Here is a 27,007-nt window from a genome sequence, read left to right as displayed (position 1 = left end):
GGATTCTTGGTTCGATCCCACGCCTATAGGTTTGTGGAAGACAATATCATGTTGTTGGGTTTTTCTCTTTCATGGGACCGCGGTGGCTTAATGGTAGAGCATTCACCACTGGTGCATGGGGTCCCTGGTTCGATCCCACCTCGCGTCAAGTGGGCTTTGTGGTGGACAAATACCGTGTGCGTGGGTTTTCTCGGAGTTTTCTAGTTTCCTTCCACTTTCTTCATTCCACCATTTCATTTATTTCTTATCACCGTGTCCCTTAGCCTAGCCGGCATAACAGTGTGACGTAAAACTTAATTTCCCCCACATTATCATTCCACCAAATCTTTCATTAGGTTTATCATTCATTTTTTGTTAATCCCATTTCCTGCAGCTCTCAGGACATAATTGAGAGACATAAAATTAAATATTTCATTTTTCCAAGTATTTGAAAAATTTTCAAGATGTATAATAGTGTATCTACAATCCTGAAATCCAGACAATCCAGAAAATTCTGCCTTAAGTGGGCCATACATTGAGGTATTTTTCCGACGTAGCCGGAACACTGTTTACTAAAAGACTTGCCCTGCACATGACTGAAATGTAATTGTAGTTTTATTTATCTTAGCTCCAAAGGTGGCAGGTTAAGCAAACCCGCGTGGCAAAACCTCCTTGGAAATGTGTCTGGAAGAAACGCCGAGCATGTGGTCCCGGGTTTGGTTCCCAGAAGGGGATAAAGTCTCATCATAAGGGAAGTTAATCTGAATTAAGAGATATCGAACCCTATCCAAGAACGCAAGCAATAACGCGATGGCAACCAGTGGCACACATGAAACAACTAAATCTGACTGCTAAATCTATCGAGAGCGCACAAGCATATGAGTTGGTCACTTTGTCTCGCACGTGATAGAATAGCAATAATCACTATCTTCGTAACCAAAATGGTAGGCATGCTTCCTGAAATAATGCCGGTAATAATAATAATAATAATAATAATAATAATAATAATAATAATAATAATAATAATAATAATAATAATTATTATTATTATTATTATTATTATTATTATATTATTTCATTACAGTTAAAGTGGAGGAGATGAAATAACCCGACTCATGTAGAATCGCGTGCAAGACCTCTTTGAAAGCTTTCCACTTTTAATTTTGGGATTTGACAATCAAAGGTTTAGAATTCTCTTCTTTCTTTCTGCAAATTAATGTGTTAACAATGATGATTGGGACATTTTCGTGAGAGGGAAGTAAAACACAGGAGAAACTCAAAAAAGAGTAGCCTCTTGTACGACTAACATGCAAGTATGAAAAACAACAGAAATTTGTGAGTAAAACAGCAATCCCCATGTTGTTCTCCCTTGAACAACTACAGATCACAATATGCTACCTAAAAATACAAATAGAAATTGCAGGGGGTAGTTCGGGGTGAATTTTCCCCACCTACCCACTGAAATCATCATTGGAATGATGTATGATCGGCATAATGATTCCTATAGCCATTTTGGCTTTCTAAACTTATGTTCACACTCTTAAATCAGGTAAATTCGGAGTTGCCTCGCGTTGTGGACCCCCCAAAATTCTTTCTCCTTCCCTTGGTTCGATCCCAGTTTGCGCCAAGTGAGCTTTGTGGTGGACAAACACTGCGTGCGTAGTTTTCTCGGGGTTCTCCCGTTTCCACCCACTTTTTTCATTCATTTCTCATTATCATCGTCTCCTTTAGCCTAACCAGTATAAAAGTGGAACGTAAAACTTAAAGAATTTATTTCATAAGGAATCAAATTCGAAACTCGTATTCACCAAACCTGTAAGAACTCAATATAGGCCTACGAAGTTGGACAGAATAATTTTAGCCTATAATCTGTCGTGAATGTAATGGTCAAAATTCTTCTATGAATTACTTTTTTCTTATTTGATAAGCGCAGGCTCTCCAGTTCCTTGCCCATCTCCGTAATTTACTTGGCCTTCCCAGGGATGTTTCACTGAATTTCGGTAAATGGTGTATAGCATGTTACTGAGAGATTTTAACAGTTCTTAAAACCGCCTTGTTGAAACTGAAGTACTAGGCCTAGTTATTTTTAGACTAAATTTCTGAGCGAGCGTATATGAACGATGGGTGTTCTTGCTACACAATCGGGAGGCGTCAAGTGCAGAATTCTGGGTGACAATTCTAACGGAGAGTTTCCTGTTAATTTCTCTTATCCATACTAATACCATTTGAACTTTCAACGAAATCAGGAAACGAAGAATAGTATTTGCATGAAACCTTTGGAGCTCTTGAAGCATTATCTCATTTGTGAGCACCATGTGACTATAAGTTTAACGACTAACTAGGGGTATGACGGACTTAGCGTAGTTTTTAACTTAAAATAGCTAATAATTTTAATTCTCTTGACATTGTGGAATTATGCTGAAATTTGTAGTAGACTAGCGTTATTTTTTACTCTGTAATGGAACGAACAATTTATCATAAAACTCGTACTTCAAACAAGTTTATTTCAAGGTTGTTACTGATTAAGTCACGAATTATCTTTATCTTTTAAAAGACTTCTTCCGCTCAATTCAACTGATTTCTTAAGAAATTTGTGTTTCGAAAGAATGTCTGAAAACCAAATACGTTGCGAATATAATAAGTCTATATTAGAAGCTTTATACCGTATATAGATATATCGTACTGGTGGTATTCTCGTGGGAAACAGTTTCTCGCCATAGTGTTCGGCAATACAAATGACCTGAATATATAATAGCAGATGCTTTCGCAAACAGAAAGTGCATGCTGCAATGTGTGGTCATTATATTCATTAATTTTTTTCGTTTCGTTTCTTTTCTTTGAAACCAACGAGGGAGGTTAATTTAGAGCACTGGCCTAGTTTTTATTTATTTATTTATTGCATATATCTCATTAATTCAAGGGTTGTCTATGAGATGAAACAGAGGTCTTTCAATAGAAAAAGATAAACTTTCCAATACAACACACCACTTTCTTGATAACTTTTTTGAGACTAGATAGTGTCAGCTCATGTATCATGGGCTACCCAATTTCATTCTCTTTTATGTATTTACTATTTATTTATTTCCTTATATGTAACAGTTTTCACGTTGCTTTGAAAGTAAGAATGTTATATATATATTCCGTGCTCATTGCATGTGTTCTCGTAGAGGAGAAATCTGCATTCACTGTTTGACATTATTAGTTGCAAATTATAGGCATAAAAATATCTTGAATATCCTGATAATTTTTGTTATAGTGTACCAGATACCGTCAGTCAGCATCCAGTGAGTAGGATTACGGTTTATAATAATAATAATAATAATAATAATAATAATAAAAGAACTACAAACGAGGGGCACTATGTAGTAGAAACATTGTAAGTGTATTTCTCTTAAATTTATAAAAGGAAAATATTTTACTATTCTCGGTTTCAAAAATATACAGGATGCTCGAAAATATGCTTACTAGATAGCAGGATGCACATCGTGAATGAAACATGACCGAATTTTGCGTTTGGGTTCATCTTAGAACTCTTGTTCAAGTATCACCTGTTGAGAGTGTTCATGATGTGCATAACCGCGTGGTTCGTAGCCGTAATGCCAAGCGATTCAGAATATGTGCATGCATCTATGATGCGTTGTGCTCGTGCCCATCTCTGCTCAAATCGTGGGCGTTTTGAGCATGAGCACTTCCTCGAACAACGTTGCACCCAGTGTGGATTATGTTCCCTGTCTCCTCTCGAGAGGTGTCATTCCAAGGGTTACATTAAGTGTTGCTCCTAGTGTTTTGTTGTCATTATTCCACCTGGCTCCATAACTATGCATGCCTACGGTACGGCGGTAACCATTTCCAGCATACTAGTGAGTCCCCAAGGCTCACTAACGGCCTGTTCACTTCTACATCTGCACATTTTTTTTTTTTAATGGGAAAATTAGTAGCCATCTACATGGTTTAGTGTTTGATCTGATGTTAAGTAATTTTACGTAATCAGACCTGAGTTTATTAAATTTGATTCGTCATATACTCTTCATTTTCTTGAAAAACTACATATGAAGTAAATTTGAAGTAAAGCCAGTACCTCTAGCAACCCTTCATGTTGCTAACGTCACTTGTAAATAAGAAAATTAGTTTACAACTTTGTCGCATGCACAAAGAAATCAATCTAGTAATAACTTACAATAAAAACTGGTATGTAGAACAGTTTTCTTTCTAAAACATTTTGCTGTTTGCTTCGTAAATGCTAAGCGGACTTAATTTTGTAGAACACTTTCGGCAGCGAAATAACAATAATAAAAAAACTGATTCTATTATGTGGTCACAAAATATTAATCAATTTTAGTATATCTTAAAATTGTTAGGGGAAAGCTATTGAATATGCAGTGAAGGGACACGGCAACATCAAACTGCCCAATCACGGTTATGACCAATCGGTGTTGAGTGTTTTTCTCAGTAGCATCATTTCAGATTTTGCCAGGGGAAGGTAAGATTGTCCACCAACATAAGTTTCACGTTTTATTAGTATACAATTTATTAAAAAGCATATATTTCTCAAACTCGCCGGAGGCAATTGCCCCAACCCTCCCTTAATGACGCCCTTGACTTTTCTACATACATACATTCACTTAGTGACCGGAGATGCAACATTATGTTCTGAAACTTGCTTTAGGTAGACATTAAAAAAAAAAAAAAAAAATCAACCCTTATGGTGATCTGGTACCCCTAGCAACCTTGAAAGTTAGTCCATTTAAAAAGCATTGCAAAGTTTTTCACTATTTTCTTCTTTATTATTAAAGTTACAAACGTCAAAATTTGAACAAACCTAGAGGAGACACATATCTATGCCTTGTGTGTTTTAGATTTTGAAAAAAACACAGTAAGGAAACTTTTATCTTCAACTTTGAAAACATGGCAACAGTACCTGAACTCCCTGCGACGGTATAGTTTTTCCTTTCCGCCCGAGTCGAGCGGCAAGTTCAGTTCTCTGCCTCGCTCAAGTTGTTCCAACCAGGTGACTCATAAACAGCGGTACAACCGAATCCTTCTTTTCTCATCTCTCTCTCCCTCTTTTTTTTCTTTCTTTTCATTCTGCCAATTCCTGGAAGGGTAGTTGTCACTTGTCAGCTTACCATTTCCGCAAAATAACATATTATAGATGTCAGTTTGTGATCTTTGGGAAAGATTATAGAAAAAATGTTGTTGGAATCAATCTAGGACAAAATTGCCCTTTGAAAGCGAGGTCAAAACCCTCTCTTCAGAAATAATTGAAAGATATTTACATGAATAATTTTTGAGGGAAATATGATCAAGTGAAATGGCATGTGGGCAAAATTCCTGGGGCCTGCTTTTTTAAAAACCACTTTCGTTCTTTGTTGTCTGTCCACATGGCCACTTCTATACTACCCCCTAGATTTTTTTTTTTTTAAATTTTTCATGCACATGTCCGGTGACAATACAATATTGTATAAATTACCGTATACTCATATGTAATGTCTATATCTCCCTTTTCCTGGAAGCGGAGAAAGAAAAAAAATATAGATCCATGTAATGTTCACACTAGCATTTCCTAATTTTAGATTTTTTTTCTAATAAATGAAGTTCGCAAGGCGCCTGAAGGCTGTGAGATTCTACCTGGGTATCATGTGCATAGATATGTACACCCTTCAAATTCGTGTGAAATATCTTGTGCAAACTTTCATTGTGAGTTCGAACAGAAGAGAACCAAGTTTGATAAATCTGGGTAACGGCTTACGCAACATTTTATGTTCTTGTAAGTAAATGATGTTGGCTTATTTTAAAATTGAGCATGATTAGGGATGCGCACGAGACAAGATTTGTGGTTGTCTCGTCTCGAAAATTTGCTGTAAAAGTGATGTCTCGACTTGAAAAATGTATATTTCTCTATTGGAAAAGCCGTGTCTCGACTCGTCTTGTGCGCATACCTAAGCATGATTTAGTAGTAAATTTATTTTGCATTATACAAATTTGTTTAAATTATGTAATATATGTGAAAACCTTGTTGACCAGGCTCGCAACCAGCCACTGAAGTTTGGGGAGCATAAATATGCTAGGGGGGCAATCGTAACAATTCTGGGTCTCCGTATCAATGTCATAGGATGCATTGTGGTTTGAGGGGCTAAAAAATTTAGGAAGGGAGCAGGCCCCCTAACCCCCGCCGTAGTTGCACAACTATGTAACTAGATTCCTCAGTACCGGTACTTTATTTCACAAAATAAACACCACTACTTTATTTCGCAAAATAATTCTTCACTACGTTATATAAAAATTGGATAACTCGACGGGTCAGTGTGCGAATTGAATATTTTTCCCAGGGCGGATTGAATTTCACTCATATACGTACCCAGCCATCACACACGTAAGAGTGGGGAAAAGTTATTCCTGTCTGGAATGAAAATTTTCTCTTGCAGGGGGATAAAAATTTCGTTAATATTCGTTAGTCGGGTTTAAATATAGAGCCCCTAATAATAATAATAATAATAGGGTCTAATAATAATAATAATAATAATAATATCCGCTTAGTATTGTGTTTAGTAGAACAGATGTAGACTTCTTCCTCTGACACTGTCCGTCTCCATACGTATAAACATTTACCACCCCCACCTCCACATCTTTAGATTCCAATCAGTCTCGGTGGTCCGTCTCTCTGTTTATTGTTAATTTCACTGGAATGCATTTCTTTATAGTCTTCAATCTTTGCATAAAATTAACAGTCCTCACCTAAAAAATGTGTGTAAAGAAAGTTTGGTTGGTGTTAGGGGGTGTTTATGGGGTTGGGAAAGATTTTAAACAAAGAAACTTCATTTCCTAGCCTTCTCTGGATTACAGGGGTGCCCACAGTCAGGTTTTGGGGCACAGGTTGCACCTATGTTTTTTTTTTTTTTTTTTTTTTTTTTTTTTTTTTTTTTTTTTTAGAGGAGGGACATAATTTGTCATTGAAAGTGGAACAATCGAATTTTAATTATACCACAATGATGCTTTTATGAACATGAGTGGCGTATTCAGGAATTTGTTTCGGAAAGGGGTATGCACAATACGAGAATAAGCACTTATATTTTTCCTTTTAGGTGCCGACAAATTTTAATGAAGTTGTGAATATAACAAATTTATATCGGGAGGTGGGGGGTTTAGCTCGATAGCCACCGACTGATGAACACTAAGTATGAAGGAGAACTTAGCATGAATAACATTTTTAAATAAGTAATTGTCATAATAAAGAATGGTAAATTTGGGGGGAGGAGAGTAAATGGGAAGAATGGTAACCTTCAGGGGGAAATAGGGACCTCTGCCTGGGTATGTATATTCTCTACTCATTTACATTTTCTAAACATGGTGATGTGTCGTCGTACGTATATGTAAGCCCCTTCTCCACACAGGAAGATTGTTGTTGATCCAAGATGAAAGCTAAAATCTTCTAATTTCAATAGATATGAAAGGAGGGATTACAACCTGTACCAACACATCTTAAAGTACGCCACTGTTTGAAAGTATTTCTTTGCTAATGTACATTCTTTCCAAGAACTTCAGTCTGATGTGTTAGGTCCTATATATTGTTTCTAGCTATTTATCATTTTTAGAAAATATTTTTTCTGCATTTAGGCCTATATGCTTATCTATCTATATCTATGTCTCTCTCTCTCTCTCTCTCTCTCTCTATATATATATATATATATATATATATATATATTACTTCTATCTGTTTACCTGTCTATCAACCGTTCGATTTATCATCTTTCATTCAACATTCAAATACTGCATTGAAATAAAGCTACATAGAAACGGAAGAAATAACCACAGAAATATGAAACACAATAGCGCTTCTTTCTTCTCTTTTCTTATGTTTCTGAAGCCGAAAGTCGTGCGATATTTTTCCTCGGTCGACAGGAATATCTTGCTTTCCGTTATCTTTTCACGGCACAGACATTTGTACTGCTATCCCTCCTGCTGTCACTCATAAAGTGATTATCCGTCGATATTCACATTTCAAGCAACCACGACTCGAAGGACAGGCAGAAAGACGACCGCTAAACGCGGACACGGAGGTTCACACAGGAGTCAATAGACATTTCAACAAAAGGAGACACCAACTCAAAATTTGAGTGGGAGGGTTACATCTGCGTTGCCAAGTTTTTAAAATCAAACATGGAAGCTTTTTTACTGTGTGTTTTTCAAAATCTAAAACACACAAGGCATAGATATGTGTCTCCTCTAGGTTTGTTCAAATTTTGACGTTTGTAACTTTAATAATAAAGAATAAAATAGTGAAAAACTTTGCAATGCTTTTTAAATGGACTAACTTTCAAGGTTGCTAGGGGTACCAGATCACCTTATAACTAACTCACTCACTCTCTGGCTTATGGAACTCGGAGGTTCAATGCCGCGTTCACAAAAGCTCTCCACTGACTTCTTTTCTTAGCCAACTGGATCCAGTTTCTACTTCGTATTCCTATCGCTGCGAGATCCATCTTAATATTGTCCTCCCATCTGCGCCTAGGTCTTCCTAATGGTCGTTTTCCGATTGGTCTTCCAGTCAAGACTTTGAAAGCGTTTCTACTTTCTTCCATTCTAGATACATGACCCGCCCACCTAAGCCTCCTAGACTTAACGACCCTAACAATGTTGGGTAAACCATATAAATTATGTAGTTCCTAGTTATGAAGTTTCCGCCATTCCCCATTCCCGTTCCTTTTGGGTCCGAATATTCGTCTCAGGATCTTGTTCTTTGAACCCGTATATCTCTCTAAAGCGGACAGCCATGGGGAATCAAAATTGTCCGCTATAGAGAGGTGTCCGCCTTAAAGAGGTTTCAATATTTTCTTACGTAAATTAATAAACAAGGTAATATGCAATTAGAAGAAAATATTTTTGCATGAATCACGTATTTATAAATATTACCAAAATGTTACTGTACCTGCATTATCTTGCGCCAGCCAATTCGAGGCACAACATGGGAATAAGATGTTATAGTTCTCTGCACTTTACACTTATCGCAACTTACTACGTTTTCGGTGTGTTGCTTTAATTTGTGAGTCAATTGCAGTCCAGCAATGACTTTTTTAAAAAAGTCAGTATGCGTACCCGTGGTCAAAAATACCAAACTTGGCTTATGTTTGGTTAGAGATTCCAGCGGGACAGTAGAATGATGTGTCATTCCAAACAGTGGGCAACTGTCAATCACTTTTTTTCTGAAGCAGGTTGGGTGGGAGTGGAATGCAAGCAAAGGATATAAGGGTGTTGTGAAACAGAGACCCTTCCTCTGGGTTGCTGAACAGACAGTTGAGGAGGCAAAATGTTGTCACACCCACATGTTCTTCCTTGGTGACATACGTATGAATTACTTAAAGTGTATTTTTACTGCATTTTCCAACTTGTTTCTAGAGAAAGTATCCGTAATACGGAGGTGAATAATACCTATAAAAGACAAGAAAGACTGTCCGTGTCCGTACTAGAGTGTGTCCGCTTTAGAGAGGTTTGCCAATATGATTTTTCCTATTACAGTGTTTGGGGATTACAAAATATGTCCGTTATGGGAGGTGTCCGCTAGTAGAGGTTTCACTATATATATATATATAATATTGTAATTAGTTTTAGTTCTGTTTCTATGAATATTTACATTTAAAATTGGCACAGTTTTTTTTTTCAATTGCACCTATTAACTTTCTCATTTTACAGATTGTCTAAGCTAGCAACTAAATTTAATCTGTTCTTATGGAGCTCTTTGTTAAGCGCCAAATCCATAATACCATCAAGGGACGAGACTTTGGCATCACCCAATTCACGAAGTGAACCTGTATATTTATAACAAAAACACAGTTAATTTAACACTATATTCATTTTCTAATATTGTAATCAAATTCTAGTCGGATCCAGTTCGTATCTGTTTTATAAACGTTCTAAATAGAACACTGTGGGGACAAGTGCTTACCTCTGGTGCGTGGCGTTCCTGGTTCGATCCACCGGCCAAGTAAGTTAACGGTGGGCAACATTGAGTTCGTGGGTTTTCTCAGAATGCTGCCGTTTTCTCATATATTCTCATTCCACCAATTTTCCCACCATCATTCACTTTCCTTAATCGTGGACGTTAAATTGAAAGATATCTTTTTCAAATCGATCATTACTCTTCTTTCGCTAAACCGAACACCACTATTCTTTCGCTATTTCAAAAATAGCAAGAAGGGTGTAGCAAAAAGAATGTTTCTGGACCAGTGCCATGAAACAAATACAGGTAGTTTCCAAAATGGAAACACCAGAAGAAAATGCAACTTACCTGATTAATACATCAATGAACCTCCGTTAGCCTGCATAACAGCTCTGAATCATCATGGAACTGAGGCATGTAAACCATGAATGGTTCCCAGATGGAGTTGCACTCTTCATGCACTGCAGGGCAGTGCTCAGTTTCGTCAGCGAGTATGTAGAAGGATATCTTACTAGACAGTCCAAGCTCCAGAACTGACCACAAGTATTCAATAACGTTGAGGTTTGGGAATTGAACAGGCCAGGGGAGATGTTCCAGTTCATCCCGATGTTTTATTAAACCACTTCTCGACAGCTCCGGTATGTGAATTGGCGCCTTATCATGTTGTAAAAGTGTCATAGGATGGAAACATAATCTGGATCATAGGTCGCACGTGGTCACCTAAAATGTCATAATCACTGACAGTAATGCATCCCGTAAGGGTTATCACGGTACTCAGGGAATAACAGAATATTGCTGCCCACATCATTATAGAGTCGGCGCCACCGTGTTTCACACTAGGGAAGTGGCAGTGAAAATTAAGCTTTGGGAGAGAGTACTATATCAATGCGATGTATAAAAATACGTGATGGGCACATTCGGAAAACTGTTAAAAACCGAACCGAAAAATTGGTTTTCGGTTTTTCTAGAAGCCAGTATCTGGTTTCAGTAAAACCCACTTTGCTTTCCTAATAATAAAAAAAGGCCTGTGGGTAGATATAAAGTGAAACAGGACTCATTAGACTATATTAAGAGTTTCTAATCATCAGAAGTCCACTGTGCATGTTCTTTTCATCGTTATTATTATTTGAAGTAACGTGTTGTTGGTCGTGGTCTTTTTAAAAGTCACTTATGAACCTCACTTCAAAACACTTACGAAAGGTTAAAAGGGAAGAAATAGAGGGTGCAGCTTAGGTCGTGTTTTGCTGATGATCTAGTTTCAGAAAAGTGAGCTTTAGCGTTGCATTTCCAAAACGAATTAAGAGTATTCCAGATACAGTTGAATCTCAAAGCACGGCGTCGTTAGTGGGGGGAGGGGGGTCGAGGGACGTGTCGCCCCAGATTTTAGTCAAATATATTTAACCTTTAAACTACTATTGAGGCATGTCTGCGTTATGGCTTTAAACCTTCATAGCTCAGTCCCTAATTAAGGCACGAAGATAATTTTGCTGTCGATGTATTCATGAAGGATGAAACTTTCCAAGGACATGCATTTTATGTTTGTGGAGAGTGCCACAGCAGAGGGGGGAAAGGGTAAATTCCGTGTTTTTTTTTCATCGGGTTTTTGGAGGGCATCCTCCCTCTCCCCTTCGGGGTACAGTCATAAAAATAGATATGCGAAACAATAAAGTAGTCCCTATACGCTAATGCCCCGCAAAAAGTACTTGTTGGTTATGTATGTGGAATAGGTGAGGTTCAAAGATGGCCAATTTTGAATTGCCAGGGCCTCCCAAATTCTTTTTTTAAAAATAGTTTTCCGAATTTTTCTCTTTGTTCATCATCTTCTACGAATAAAGCGGGAATTGCACAAGTTTTACCTCGTTGGAATCTGTGGTCATAAGCTTTCAAAAGATGTATGAATCATAACTCAGTGATAATTAGGGGAAGGGGGCAGGGCTGACCTGAAGGTCTTCAATCACCCTTCGAAAATGATATACATGGCGGTTTTTTAAGTTAGAAATTTGGTTGTGAATTTTTTCTCGCTTTGTATTGCAGCAATGGCTACCATGTTTCTATATTGTCACAAGTGTGTTGCCTACACATGAGCTTCATTCTGTCAGCGGAAGGTGATTATAAGGGTTACCAGGGCTTCCCAAATTCTACTTTTTAAATATTTTTTCTGGATTTTCTTATTTCTTCTACGAATAAAACGGAAATTGTACAAGTGTTATCTCGTTGGAATCGGTGATCAATAAGCTTTCCAACGATGTATGAATCATGACTCTGTGATAATTACGGGAGTCACTAGGGTCTCTAAGGTGAGAATCTACGATTTCGTTGAAATCCCTGGCCGGCGTTTAAAGGTTAAAGAAACTATACTACTTTGTATATATAACTTTTGTGGGAAAGAGGATTTTGATTTTGATTCATCCGCCCCCCAGATTTAAAAAGCTAACTACGCCAGTGCTCAAAGCACGTGCAATGGTTCAAAAAAAAACGTAATAACGTAAAAGCTCCCCCTATCCTCAATAATTGGAAGTGAAATTTCCAGAATTCGTGGAAGATATTCATATTCTGTATGCTTAAAAGTTTCCTGCAAACCAAATTTGTCTCGGCTCCGGTGATTTTATTTCAAGATCATCATCAAATGAATACTTGGATGGAAGAAGTACAAGCGTACTATTTCAATTCATATTATTTTCCATTATGTCATTATCGCAACAAACTGAAGGAGGTAAGAAACTATAATTACTTTTATCTTCCTTTTGACAGCTGGTATTTAATTTTGCCCATCAACATCATAAGAAAGAAAAGAGAAGAAAATAATTAGGTTACACGACTTTCTACTAAGCTTCCAACTAATATTGCTCTTCGAATATCAGTCGCTGAGTAAACAAGTAATATCAATTTCTTGTTAGACAATATTTGCGTTGGTGTACATACGCGATATCAAACTAAAGTTTTGTAGGGCTTTTCACTTTAGGCTGTTACTTTATAAATAATCTTATCAGCTTTTCTGAGCACAGTATAAAAAAAGAAACGAAAAAGAAAGAAGAAAGCTTAAACATACCATAGTCTGCATAGTATTGCAAGCAGGAAGTTCCCTTTATTGCTTAAAAAAATAGTTTTACTTACTGCTTCTTACAAATTTCTGACATCGTCCAATCCATCTCATTAGTTACGGTCTGATGAAAAAATAATATAGGCCTACATACAGTTGAGTCCTTATTACCTAAGCTTGAGCTGAGTTCAGTGGTAGAGCGCTCGCGTGGTCATTATGGAAAAGTGTGTCATGGGATAGAAACATAATCTAGATCATAGATCGCACGTGGTCACATAAAATGTCCAGGTGATGCGCAATGACGACACGGGTCACTTGAGCCATGATTTTTGTCCAGGTCAGCCGGGTTTTTGTCTCACTTTACAGACCACAGATGTCCATTTTGTAGTTGGGACTCACTCCGGTTCAAGTAGGATCAGTACTAGCAATTCAGTTATATCTGGTTACACTTTTTATCATTATGATCACATCACTACCGGTCTTGCAGCAGATGGTGTTGCAATCGATGAATGACATTTATCACTTTGCTCTGTTACATATGAACAGCTCTTTGCAGCTTTTAGGTGTCCTGTCTTTCGCAGGCAACTTGTTACTATCTGTTGTGCCTACCTTACTCTTCATAACGACTTCACTGCTGCAGATCTTAAAGTGCTTGTCCGCCAACTTCCACCCTCATTTTTCTCTGTGGATGATTTCAATTCGTACTATACACAGTAGGGCTGTACTCGTAATGAGCCTAGAAGTGAAGAAATTACTATTTTCTTTAACAACATTAACTTGTTGCTCCTCAACGATGGCAGTTCTACTTATTTTAGTAACACTACAGGGACCTGTTCTCATTTGGACTTCCAATTTTGAAGTCCATAACTTGGAGCCCATCTATCGTGCCGAGTACATGACTATATTTCTGGCAGCGACCATTTTCCTATCGTTGTCACTGGATTTCCGGTCATCCTTTCGGCTTCTTTCACAGCTTATAATTTACGAAAAACTGATTGGGGTCACGTTTCTGCGACTTTTCAATTTACTCTAGAACTCCGTTCTTCAGTTATTATTGTTCGGCTCTCCAGTGGAGCATGTTGGCAGCATCACATAATTTTAATCCTATCTTTGATGGTTCTCGACGTAAACGAACAGTTCCCTGGTACTCTGAGGAGATTCGTTATGCTATCCCTGAGGAGATTGGCCCGATGTCTAGCTCTCCGTACTTTCCATCGTGCTCCTACAGATTGATAATTTGGCTGTTTCGCCTCTTCCGCGCTCGCGCTCGCTATCTGATTAAGCAAGCTAAACGTTATAGCTGGCACACTGTTTAATCTCTTACTGCTTGGAGTTCCAGGTCTGCGGTCCGGTCGCAGCTTCATAGTCTCTGAGGGCATTTTCTTCTGTTACAGTTCCAGCCCTTGTCATCAGTAATGTATGGGTCACTGATCAAGATAGGGCCGTTGATGAATTGGCACGTTATTTTGCCGCTGTCTCAAGTTCTCCTCACTTACAAACAACGCGCCGAGCGCACACCACTTCAATTCTGCTTTCGGAATACTGAACTTTACAATCTGCTTTTCACTGCTGTTTTGAACTCTACAAAGATACGGCACCTGGGCCTGATGACATCTATTATGGCATGCCCCGGCATCTTCCTGCAGATGGCAAGCAACATCATCTTGAAGTGTTTAATTGTATTTGTCTTCCTTTCTGCCTGGAGTAAAGCATATATTTATACCTATTTTGAAGTCGAACTAGCCTTCCACGTCCAGTGGAAGCTACCATTCAATTGCCCTGTCTGTGTAAACTCTTGGGGATGATCAATACTGAGTCTGGTTTCTTGAACACACCGGATTTGCTGTTTCCAGTGTGGCTTTCGGCCCCTTCGTTCAAGAACTATTATCTGGTTCATCTTGAAAGTGCTATCCAAGATGCCTTTCGCCATCAAGAACATCTTATGGCTATCTTCTTTGACCTACAAGAAGCCTATGGCATCGCTTAGCGTCGTGGCATTTTGCACCAACTACATTTCTGGGGCTTACATGGCCAGTTGGATCTTTTCCTCCAGAACTTTCTCCAAAATCTCTATTTTCGAGTCAAGCTTAGATATACTATTTTCTACTAACTTTCCGCAGGAGAATGGAGTTCCGCATAGTAGTGTGTTGAGTGTCACTTTGCTGTGGCAGCGAACAGGGTGATGTAGCAGCTTTCTACTGTATTCATGATAGAGCTCTGCACGGGCTGGAGTTTTTAGCCCGAGCCCGGCCCGTGAATTTACAATGTGAGGCCCGATCCGAGTCCGAAATATGTTTTAGCATTTAGGCCCGAGCCCGGCCCAAGCTTGTGTGATAATCAAATGAGCCCGAAATAAGCCTGAATTACAGAAACTTAATAATTAACGCAAAATTGTATTTTTATTTACAGCAATTAGAGGTTTAATTGTGCAGTTGTACTTTAAAAGTAGTGATGAGGGCAAGAGTCTTGGTCTTGCACTTTCTGCAAGTGTCTTGCATGCAAGACCAAGACCAGGATTCCCGATGTAAGACCAAGACCAAGGGGTGCATGACCAAGACCATACTTGCAAGACCAAGACTCTTGCGCAAGAGACTTGCACATGTACCAGCTCAGTGGTAGAGTTCACTTCTGATGTATGGGGTTCCTGGTTCGATCGCAGTTTGCATCATGTGAACATTTTTGGTGGACAAACACTGTGCGTGGGTTTTCTCGAGGTTTTCCCGTTTCCTCCTACTTTCTTCATTCCACCATTTCATTCATTTCTCATCAGCGTCGTCTCCCTTAGCCTCGGTGCATAATAGTGGGACGTTAAACTAGGTATTTCATTTCATTTCAAAACATATTAGTGGTGTTCTTCCAAAACTAGAGAGAAATGTAGTATTGAACATCGGTAATTCCGTACACCATAGGTGCCAACTACGTGCGTGTGGTCTTGGCTCCGAGGCTCCAGCATCCGTTGAATATTTTTAATGTGTGCTCATAAAATTAATATCGAAATAACACTTTTATGGCATTGAGAAAACTTAATGCATGTGACCGCAAGTTTGATTTCATGAGCGGATGTTTATATGTTGAATAATTATCAATATAACCAGGGGTGCCCACAAGGGGGGGCTATGACGCAAAGTGCGTCATTGAAATATTTGGGGGGGGGGGGTAAAAAATCTGTATAAATATGTTTGAGGGAGTGTAAAAATTAATCGAAAAGAAGATTTTTTCATGGAAGAACACCTACGGATAGACAATTGGGGGGGGGTGCGTCATGGACATAAGGGGGGGCACCACTGATATAACCTTTAGCCTCCTTAGATATATGGCACATCGAGAATTGAGCGATGTAACATTATATAACAGATAATACATATTCACAAGTGAGAGTGATTTTGTTACAGTTATTTGAAATAACTTGGAGTTTGATGCCGTTATTTTGTTTCTAATATAGGTCAAAAGTATTTATATAAATTAAGTTTAAACAAAATACATATACAGTTGAGTCGTTTTCAGTTTTCAAATTGTTCTAAAATGTTAAGAGGTTTGATTATAATCATTATTATTAATTATTATTTTTTTAGCCAATATTGATAAGTATATCATCATCATAATAGCTATTCTCCCATTATTGGCAAGTCACTTGCTGCAACTGAAAAGCCTCGATGTACTGTGGTTCTCAGCTAGTCTCTTCGTCTTGACATAATAATTTTATGTTTTAATACCTTCCTTCAACTAGTCTCCTTCGCCCCCTCCGTCTCTTTCCTTCCACCATATCCTCTAGCATTGCTCATAATATAGTTCCTCTTCAGCCAATGTCCCACTCTTCCTCCACTTAATTACATCTAAAATTCTTCTTTTCTTCTACTACTATTTCTAACATCTCATTTGTTTGCTGTTCAACCCAGCTAATTCTCTCCTTTTTCTCCATACCCACGTTTCGAAAGCCTGCAGTTTTTCATTGCTTTTGCATAATGTTCATGTTTCTGCTCAATAGAGTACATATTTGAATCAGTAAAACAAAATCTCAATATTTAATTGGAAGTTTGTTCAATACAAAGATTAGCTAATCGTGGTTGAAAAAAATATAACTCCTTTAGAATCCAAAACTAATTTTGCAATTCATTTTATTTCAGTAATCTGTGCTTTCATTTTTTTCATGGTTCTCAGAGGTATCCTCCCCAGTTTGGGAACCAGTGGAGTATTGAATCTGTCAAAAAGATTTCGAAACGTTGTGGTTTATCTTATAAGTAGTAAAGCATGGATACCCATTGAAAAAAAATGTCATCGCCTATATTGTACACTATCATCATACTTACATGAAGGCACATTTAGAATCATACATCGTATTTTCGTTACTATTGGCGCATTGTAGAATTTATCCCTTATATATCCAGAGTAAAATTTACCTATGAAAAGCATAAGACTTCTTAAAAGCGAGACTTGCAAGACTCTTGCAAGCAAGACCAAGACGGGTGTGCAAGACCAAGACCAATGGCTCCAGTGCAAGACCAAGACCGGATGTGCAAGACTAAGATCAAGACCATCCGGGTCTTGGTCTTGCACTTGCTCATCACTATTTACAAGTTATCCAGAAAGAACGGTGCAATATATATCGTTGTACACTATTTACAAAGTTAGGCCCGAAAAAGTCCGAGAAATGTCGTATATTTAAAAATTCATGGCCTGAACCTGGCCCGGGCCCGAAGTGATATATGCTTTGAAGGTCCGAGCCCGTGTGGACCTCTAGTTCATGGGCTGCTTTATGTGAATGATTTTACGACCTACAGTCGCTCTCGTGATCTTCGCATTGTTACTTATCAGTTGCAGTTGACGCTAAACCGCCTTCACCGATGGTCTACCAGTGTTTTCACCTTCTTTTTCACCAAAATATACTGCATTTATTAGTGACGCCTCCGCCACTATGCCTATTATCCTGAGTTGTTTGGCCGTTCTCGACTGTCCTGTGTGAACTCTGTTCGTTTTCTGAACTTACAGTTTGACAGAAGACTAACCTGAACTGTTCATATACGCGACCTGAAGTACCACTGCCTCCACTTCTGTATTACGTCTGGTTTTTCATTTTTCCAGGCGTGGTCATCGTGTAATGCTTCTGTGATTGTACCATATCTTTCTTCGCTCGAAACTGGATTATTGCTATGTTACATATGGTTCTGCTCGACCTTTCATCTTACGTTACCTGGATATTGTTCATCATCTTGGACTTCGTTTGGTCCTGGAGCCTTCCGGGCCAGCCCTATTCTTAATCATTATGTTGATGCTCACGAACCTTCTCTATTACAACATTTGGATTGTCTGCTTCTGCGCTATTACATTCATGTCCGTGTACTACCTGACCATTTCTCGGCCTTCATCCTTGAAGCTTGTGCTCGCTATGACCGTTACCAAGCACAACCTACTGCTTCTTGGCCTTCTGGCATATCTGCTGTGAAATTTTGTGACTTCTCTTGAAGTGGACGTCCCTGCACTTCGCCCATTGGACTCTCTACCCATTCCTACGTGCACTGTTCTTAAACCAGTCATCAGTTTGCATGTAATGCAGTTTAAGAAGTCTGTCACCAGTAGTTAAGAATTCATTAGTTCTCTTTTCCGGATAGATACCGAAATTACACTGATGGTTTGAAGTACGCGGACTCTTGGTTGTGCCTTCATTACCGCAGATCATAACACTAGTTTCAAATTCCATCCTTTCTCTACAGTATTCACTGCTGAATTAGTTGCCATGTTCAGACTCTGCAGTATATTCATCGACACTATCTTCATGTTCTTCAATAATATGAGTCCAGCAGTGTTCTATGTATTTACCGCTGTGTCGACTGTGCTCTCGCTTTTTCATCAAATCTTACTTTCTTGCCATATCTTACGAGCTACAGGCTGTGATGTACATTTTTGTTGGGTGCCTAGCCATGTTGGTATTCCGGGCAGCGAGATTGCTGAATGTTCTGCCAAGGAAGCTGCTCTTATAGGACCTGCCTACCAGTCACCATTCTCCAGCTCTGATCTGTGTCCTGTTGTCGACCATCTTCATTTTAAGCACTGACAGGCAGACTGGGACCAACACTTGGATACCAAGTTGCACGCTGTCAAGCCTCAGGTTCGTGTTCGGACCACGAGTTCCCGTACTTCACAGCTAGAGGAGAGATTAGCATACTTTGCGTATGGGGTATTGTTACTTCAGCTGTGGCTCTCTATTGTGTGGCCATAATCCACCTTGCTGCACTCTTTGTGGTGAATTGTTAGTATTCGCCATCTGCTCGTTGAGTGTTTACATCTGATTCGTGGGCGAGTCCGCCATGGACTACCTGCAGATCTGCCTACTTTCCTTGATCTTAATGCCCAGATAATTCTAAAAAAAGAAATCATTCTTGTTTAAGTTTTTTGTGAGAGTTTTTTTATTTTAATTTATTTCAGATTTTATCCACTACCTATCTGTTGTCATGTTGGTTTTATTCTTGTCATAGCACTTACTTTATCTTATTTTCTATCCTGCACAGTCATATTCACTACTAATTAAAGGAGACCCCACGTATGTTTACCTATTGCCGAGCTGCCCCGGCAGAGATGATTAACATGCCTTTGTGTTTTAACCAGTACTTGTGTTTTGTGAGTTGAGTTTGCACATGTCTTAAATGCCGTGACATTTTATCTACTAAATATAATGACTTTCTTCCTTATAATATTGCCAGCGATCTGAATTTATTTTCCTGGGATATTGAGATTTTATTCTTTCCGCTTTGTTTCTTAATGTCACAGAAGGGTGCAAAAGATCTCGCTTGGACGCGCCCAGCCACACCCTTTCAATCAATCGAACAGGCTCAGGCTCATTATCCTTAAAGGGTATCACATCCCTTAGTGTCAATGACGCACTCCTCAGTTCAAACTCGCACACTCTCGATCACAGCTTGGTATTCGCAATGAAGCTTGCGCTGGCTCGTTCTCGCATCCATTTACCTCATTGAGCTCATGCACTCTGTTCGCTTAGGCTCACACTCATTAAAGTGGCTCGTTTCGCTCTTACTAACCTCATTCAAGCTCAAGCTCGTTCGGACTCACTTTGATTCACTATCCTGATAGCACTCATGTTCACAAGTGCCTATGTTCAGTTTTTCAGCTCGAGGTCGATTTAATGTGAAGGACGAACTTGCAAGTTTGGATATCTCTGTCACCTAATTTCACCCGGAAGCAGACAAAGTATTAGCTCTGCAGCATTATTATGTAGAATTTTATGGTACAGTTTGCGAGAAATCGTTACACAAATTCTAAGTCCAAATTAATAACAAACTCTTGCCCCGTTTCCTTATGTATCCAGAAATACATCTCAATCGATTAGTTGCTTCAAGTATTCAGTTCAACTTTTCCCCCTCCCCCACTTTTCCTTGTCTAAAGCAGTGTGTGTGACGCAGTGCACTCTTTCCATTCAGCAGAAAAAGAAACAGGAATCAAGTCTACAACGTTATAACTTTAAAACGGTCTTTTCCATTCGTTTGTTCTGAAATATTTTTAAGACTCTAAATTAAAAAAAAAAAGTCACACAATATTCCCAGAGCTTCATAAATAGCTTTAGTTTCATTCTTTCCCTTCTTTAAAGACAGCAAGCTAGTAATATGGTCCCTAAGAAATCTATGGAAATTGCCAATAACGGCAGTAGGTTTTGTGCTTCCTAAAGTCTGTAACGCAAGAACAGAGCTCTAAAATATCTACTGACAGAAATGAGTGTTATTCAATGATTCATTTCATTTCTTTTCAGTGATTGCAAGCAAATGTTCCAGGGGCGTCATTTGGGCAGGACAGGAGGGTGTAATTCCCACTCCCTTGAGCTTCATAAATACGTATTTTTGATCAAATGTATAGTAATACACTAATAAAAAAGTGAAAATCTTGTGTCGGCGGAGAATCTCCCCCTTCCCCCGAATACAATCTAAAAGACACTGCTTTTAGCAACAAACCTATAGAGTTACGATAGCACATTGCTAAAGAGCTTACATTTGGTTTCAAAAGTCGAAGGTTTGATAAAGCCATATGAGTTCCTGGGCGACATTGAGAGAGAGAGAGAGAGATTGAGATTCAAGTATGGAGACAGAGAGAGATGATTTATATACACAGATTTAGAATTGGGGAAAAATGATCGGACAGCATTCGTATTATGACGACAATTGTGATTTTGTGATACAGAAGAAGGGAAGGTTGTCGAAATAAGGTAGAAAATACTTTTGAGAGCATCAGATGATTACGAGTGGAGAGAAAGATCTCGAGAACGGAGGAGTTAAGAATTTAAAAAATCTGAAGCTTCCGAGACTGGTTTCGAACCACGAACCTTGTAGTTATCGAACCATGACTTTATCCATTCTGCTACGAAGAACTCTATATACTCGTTCACATACGTTTCCTTTAGTTACGTTGAAAGCTATAATGGGATATTCCAAAAGTTGACTCGGTGGATGTGCCGTTCAGATAGGACGTAAACTGTTTTTCTTTGAAAGTTCCGTTAACAGCAGACATTAAGAAAATTGACAACTCCGAAGCACATGGTTAATCTTACATCACAAAGAGACTTCCAAGTTTCAAAAATACTGTTTTCGAATAATTAATGCAAAATACTTTACATTGAAATTTTAAAGTACAATAAACACTAATAAAGAACTCATAAGCAATAGAATAGAGGACTAATGTGAATCATGGCACAGTACTAAAGCAAAAATTAATGTTCTTATTTTCTCATCTCATAATTTTGACTACACAAGCAATTTTACATATTAGAATATCATTAGATCAAACCTGTTTTTGTGCATTTTACAAGGTTAACATTTGAAATTCTTAAACCTGATTAATATCATAATTTACATTTTTGAAAGATAATTTTCCTTGCCACCTATCCATTCCAGGGTTGAGTCAGCAATGACTGACCTGCCTTACGCAACAGCTCAGAACAATAATAATTCGGTAAACTACCATTAGAGGCAATAGTAGTACTAGCCAAGGTTGAACGTCCTCATTCTATAGCTACATCTGGTGCACAAGGAATGATTACAATTAAGTTTACAAAACATTCATTTATGTGTCGATTACGTTACAGGCGCGTTGTCCTGGTGCAGCAACCAGTCTTTCGTTTGCCGCAGCTCTGACCGTTTGTGCCGAACATCTTCCCTCAATGTCTTCAAAAGCTTCCAGTAAAACTTCCCGTTGACATTCTGACCAGGTGGGACAAACTCCTTATGCACAATTCCTCGGATGTCAAAAAAAAATTGATCGGCATCGACTTGATGCTGCGAACTTACTGAACTTCCTTTCCGCCTTGGAGAGTATGGCGTCCTCCATTATGATGATTGCTACTTTGTTTCCGGGTCATAACCATAGACCCAAGATTCATTATCTATAATGACTGGATAAGAAGTTTGGGCGCTTTCAAATTCTTTGTTGCAGCTCAGTGGACGTCTGAATCCTGAGGATTTTTACTCGATGTTGAGAAGGCGACATAAACTTCGCTGTAATTCTTCTCATGTTTACTTCATCGGATAGAATTCGTTGACATGTACCGTACGACAGTCGAAGTCTGTTAAAACATCATGAATTGTCTGCCTTCTGTCTTCTCGTATGACAACACACACTTTCAACCTGGTGTTGTTCATGTTGACAGTCGACCAGAATGTTTGTCATCTTCCACACGTTCGCGGCCATCTTTTGAAATGTTTGAACCACTGAAAAAATTCTTGCTTGACTCTGTGCACTCTCACCAAATGCCTCTTTCGCCGGGTTTCAGCTGCAGTTTTTTTTCAACTTGACACAGAACTTGAGGAAACCCATTGCTCATTAACGTCAGCCATTTGACAAATTGCAGAAGCACTGAACCAAGTTCTGACATACATAACTACAACTCAGAACTGAATGCGTCAAAGATGACGCAGCTTTGTGGTGCAGTAGCTAATACATGTACCTCGAGACATCTTGCGGCGGAATGTCGTGCTGCTAGTGGTTTGCTCGGTAAAAGAGAAGTCTCGTATATTTTGGGTAGCACCTCATATATTCATGATGCCCACCATTTGAGCCTCCTCGAATATTCACATATTTGATTCCCGACTCAAGTTATCGTGTCTTGAATATTCCTAATATAGTTTTAAGCTTATTCACCTTCCCACTGTGAAAAATACTGTTGATTCGAACACCGATTACAAGAATATTTAACAAAAATTGCTTGAGCTCATCTGTATCGCATATATTCTACGAGAGCTTCTTCTCGTATTTCAGACCAAGCTGCCCACTTTAGCCTAACTTCCCCTCACGCTCTTAATCTGACATCACGCTCTTTTGACGTCACACTCATATCATCAGTCTCAGTAAGTACGCCAGAAATTTTTATTTGGGGGAGTGTTCAAAATAAAAGGGGGGGTGCTCTCAGAATAGTGATATAATTTTTAAACAAACTCAAACAAGAAAACAGTATATTTTGTTACGCAACTATTGCAATACTACAACTACTATTACTACTAGTACTAGTACTACTACTACTACTAGTACTACTACTACTACTACTACTACTACTACTACTACTACTACTACTACTACTAATAATAATAATAATAATAATAATATCAGCTCTTCGCAGTGGTAGGTTCATTAAAGTAAGTTCACACATTTGAGCATTTATTATTATTATGAAACTAAGTAATACAGTGAAACCTCTCAAAACGGACATCGGTGGAACACGATTATTTGTCCGTAAATGAGAGGTGTCCCTAAAAGGAAGGGTTCTCTTTCATAACACCACACCACACATATTTATGGAATAGAAGAATAAGAAAATTTGTAATCTTATGAAGATGTCCACTATTAAGAAATGTCCGTTAAGAGAGGTTTCACTGTATTAGGAATTAACCTCTAATAGTTTACCCAGTAATTACACGTGAATTGATTACAGATGAATTATTGTAATTATTTTGCAAAATTCTGCTATTATTTCAATTTATTCATCCCCAGCAAGTTTTAGTGGGTGATATTTTTCTAAAATATTAATTGGGAAAAAATTCCCTCGTCCCACGATGAAATCACATTCGTTTAGTAATTTATACTGTACATAGTTCCAATTTCATTATTTTAATATTCTTACTTTGTTGTTAACGTTAATTGTTGTAATATTATTTGATCTCTTAATCTCCGTTCCTGCCCCTTCCTGGATACGTTATTGGCTCTGAATAACTTTCATAAGAATTATTATTCATTGATTTAGTTGTTTTCCAGAAATCAAGTTTTTCAATTTACAAATATTTTGTATCTTTCTGTTTTGTCTTCTTTAATATACTCTAACTTTAATAATCCCTGAGCTCGTAGTGGTCTGGTCTCTTGTAAATAGTTGAAAAGTGGCCAAAAATGGCCAAAAGCACACGCAAAAGTGACCAAAATCTCATCATGCCCCTTTTTTCATTTGTCAATTTCTGCATCACCTCTCTCTTTGTTTGTTGTTTTGTTTCTTCTTTACTTCTTCTTTTTGAGCTTCCTCCTTTCTTAGGTTTTCAAAGTAAGTTTTGTGGTTACGGTAAGCAGACTTAACATATGTAAAAAGCTTCTGAGTAAGTGGAACCAGCTCTGGCCTGTTTTCGAATTTCTTCATCCCAGACATTATATTTAACTTCGCATTAAGAGTTCTCAAAAACGTGAAATATTCAAATTCATCACCTACTCTTAAAAAGAACATACAAGAAGCATAACACAAGACGAACATGATGACCCACACCCACACACAACATTCAACGGAGCGTTAACTATTACGAGAGAAAACTAAAAGACTATTATGATACAAGAAAGAATAGATACAGAAGGGTTCTCAACTCCATCTTGAGAGCTTAAGCATCCACCAACCGTCCACTGTGCTTTAGAAAGAATAAAAGCTGAAGTGAGAATAAAGCTGATTGTTTCACATGTGGCAGCAAGTACTGAAGCTTTCAGAAGAGTAATGAGTAACAAGTTTCTGCCTTTTTCCATTTGTTTTTATATTTTTTCTAGAAAACTGCCAATGCAAAACATAAATCACACGAAAAAGTCACTTTACCTCTCAAAAAAGTAACTTTTAGTGACAAATTTAAAAAAAAAGAAACTTTTAGTGACCAACCTGGAAAAAAGTAAATTTTAGTTTAAAAAGTGACTCGCTATGAGCCCTATTCCACTCAATGAATTTACGTGAATAAAAATATACTTTATAAAAAAAATTAAGCTAGCGCCAAATGCGTTCCTGCATAACACTAGACTCAATCTAAAATATATATATAATTCTTACTTCGATCGATCTCTTCAGTTCTAAAAACGTTTTGACTACACCCTTCTAACGTGCGTCCGTTGATACACCAATTGCAGAGCAGGCTCGAAACCAGCCACAGAGCTTTAGGGGGCCATGAATATGTTAAGAGGGACCAAGTCATTAAAAATTCTCTCACATATATCTAAATTGTGCATTTTATATTGAGGTCTGAAGGGGACATGAACAATTAAGGGGGGCAGGCCCTCCCTAGCCCACCTCTGATTGCGAGCCTGTTGCAGAGTAGCACTTACAACTGAATCTGGTATAGGCTTATTACTATACTGTCACATTTTTCCTTATTGAGGAAGAGGTAGGTGAATGACTGCTTAAGACGTTGCCAATTTCAGTCATCTGCATCTGTTTATCAATCTCTTTTCTCGGAAACGACCGCGGAGCCTAGAAGGGTAGGTATGTTTTGTCAATTGTTTCAATCGGAACACCACCCGAAACAATGAGGTCATGTGGTTCTCGAAGCCGTACATGAGAACAAGGTCACTTCGTGTTTTGAAGTGAAATAAATAAATAAATAAGAATAGATTGCCTTCTTTCCTAAACGCTAAACTTTTTTAACTTGATGTAATAAATAAGCTATATGATACTGATTGATACAATTGGATTTGGGGGAGTATTCATTTTCCATCCAGGGGTGTGTGTAAAGAAATTTGGAGGGGTGTTAGGGGGGTATTGGGGGGGTGTAGATTACTCCCTGATCAGTCTGACATGATCACTCAAACTCTCACATCATTAATCTGACATTATATTTCTCACACATCATCATTTCGACATCAAGCTCATTCTACTTTAAGATCACTCATATCAACATCACGTTCGTTCAACTTCACTCATAAAATCAAATTTCAACATCAAGCTCACTTCTTGAAGTTGAGTTCGGATGAATGTGACCTTTGAGTTTCTCGTGAGTTCGGGCAACTTTGGTCTCATAATCTTGCTCGCTTAGGCTTTGACATCGATCATAAGACAAACATGTAGCTTTTATTTCCGCTGATTCCCAGGCGTTTGTACTTAGATAATTGTTGCAGCTGCGCTTCTCTCTTTGTAATGCTTTGACACATGAATACACACGCAACAAGAAAAGAAAATGGTAAATGCCGTGAGAAAAAGAGAAAGAGGGTATACTGGTTAGAATCATGTTAACAGACTCGAAATTGTCCATGTGTATTACGAAGTTTCGTGATTTTTGGATTACATCGGTCTATTCGGTCAGACTACTTTAAATTATGGGTCATGACTTGCTCCATCACTGATGGTGTGAGGAGTCCCTGGTTCGATCTTGGTCGTGTGAGTTTCTGATGTACAACATCCCTCACAAGGAAAAAGTGTCAGTTTTTTTTTTTTGGTATTTCTTGTTTCCTCCCATATTCTTATTCTACCACCAGTTTCATAATCATTCACTTGTTTTAATCATCCGTCTCATTGAATCTGCAGGGGCATAATTGTGAGCAGTAAAACTAAAATATTTCTTTCTTTGTATATTGCTCAGCAGTAAAGAAAATATTTAGCAGATCGAAAATTAGCATTAATGTCCCCGACGAATGAGCGGTAATGGTTTGTTTTTCGAAACCATTTTACATTACGCACTAAAACTGTATAGAATTTACTATATGCATTTCGACAGTGTTGAAAATCGCTTACCGAGTCGTTCCAGGTCAAGTCAACACAATTTAAAGACAAAATTTACCTTACAATTTCAGATTGTAATAATTGTGCACAAGGGTATTATTCGTATAGATTAATCAAA

The 27,007-nt window shown here is 38.2% G+C and overlaps 1 protein-coding gene across 10 annotated transcripts in view; it reads left to right on the top strand.

Moving 5' to 3' along the window:
• Positions 1 to 27,007, top strand: part of LOC145681100 (uncharacterized) — a 1,004,875-nt gene that overhangs the window by 104,816 nt on the left and 873,052 nt on the right. The window lies entirely within an intron of this gene.

The sequence above is a fragment of the Thermobia domestica genome, chromosome 3 (genome assembly GCF_964235325.1).
Source record: "Thermobia domestica chromosome 3, izTheDome1.hap1.1, whole genome shotgun sequence".
Lineage (NCBI taxonomy): Eukaryota > Metazoa > Arthropoda > Insecta > Zygentoma > Lepismatidae > Thermobia > Thermobia domestica.
Note: the sequence above shows the minus strand (reverse complement) of the source record. Positions and strands in the feature narration are given on the sequence as shown.